This window comes from Camelus dromedarius, chromosome 32, assembly GCF_036321535.1.
Source record: "Camelus dromedarius isolate mCamDro1 chromosome 32, mCamDro1.pat, whole genome shotgun sequence".
NCBI classification, from domain to species: domain Eukaryota; kingdom Metazoa; phylum Chordata; class Mammalia; order Artiodactyla; family Camelidae; genus Camelus; species Camelus dromedarius.
This window is the reverse complement of record NC_087467.1, coordinates 4,858,979-4,860,138: the sequence shown is the minus strand read 5'-3', so window position 1 is coordinate 4,860,138 and position 1,160 is coordinate 4,858,979. Positions and strand designations below refer to the sequence as shown.

Sequence of the window (1,160 nt, the reverse complement as noted above, 5' to 3'; positions counted from 1 at the left end):
AAAGATAGACTCTATACAAGGCATCTTTTCTGGCCACAGAAGGAAAAAATTAAAAATCAATAGCAGAAGGAACACTGGAAATTTTTTCCAAAATGTATAGAAATTAAACCATCCAGTGGATCAAAAGGAAATTAGAACATTTTCAGAGACAAGTGGAAATAACACAACATACTAAAAGTTGTAGAATAAAAGGGTGCCTTAATAGATTATCAGCATATTTCTCATTAGAAACTTTGGATGCCAAAATTTGGGGAAATTTTATAGCCTTAAATTCTACATTAAAAAAAAACAAAACAAAAAAGTGGGGGGCAGGTATAGCTCAGTGGTATATCGCATGCTTAGGATGCATGAGGTTCTGGGTTCAATTCCCAGTACCTCCATTAAAAAATAAAAAAGACTTAATATTGTTAAGATGTTAATACTACCCAAACTGGTCTACAGATTCAACACAATTTCTATTTAAAAAAAACAATTTTGTTTTCTGCAAAAATAGAAAAATCCATCTTAAAATTCATATGGAATTTCAAGGGACCTCACATAGCCAACACAATCTTGACAGAAAGAACAAAATTGCACACACTTCCTGATTTTACACACTTCCTGCTTTTAAAGCTTACTACAAAGTTACAACAATCAAAACAGCATGTTACTGGTATAAAGACAGACATACATAATAGAATAAAGAGCCCAGAAATTAACCCTGACATACATGGTAAAATTATTTCTGTCCAGGGTGCCAACACCATTCAATAGAAAGACAGGATTTTCAACAAACGTTGCTGGCAAAACTGGACATCCATGTGCAAAAGAATGAGGTTGTGCCCTTATACAACATATGTAAAAGTTAACTCAGAGTGAATCAAAGACCTAAAAGTAATAGCTAGAACTATAAAACTCTTTAAACATTACATATGACAATGATTTCTTGGATATGACACCAAAGACATGGACGACAAAGTAGACAAATTGAACTTAATAACAATTAAAAATTTTGTGCATCTAAAAAATTATCATACTGAAAAGGCAACACATGGAATGGGAGAAAGCATTTGCAAATCACATATCTAATAAGTGATTAATATACAGAATATATAAAGAACTCCTGAAATTCAACAACAGTGAAAAAAACCAAACAATACGAATCAAAAATAGGCAAAGGA

General features: G+C 31.9%; 1 non-coding gene across 1 annotated transcript; it reads left to right on the top strand.

Annotated features, from left to right (window-relative positions):
- Positions 1 to 307: 307 nt before the first annotated feature.
- Positions 308 to 380, top strand: TRNAP-AGG (transfer RNA proline (anticodon AGG)). Its single transcript has one exon. It is a non-coding gene; the product is annotated as a tRNA-Pro (tRNA).
- Positions 381 to 1,160: the final 780 nt, after the last annotated feature.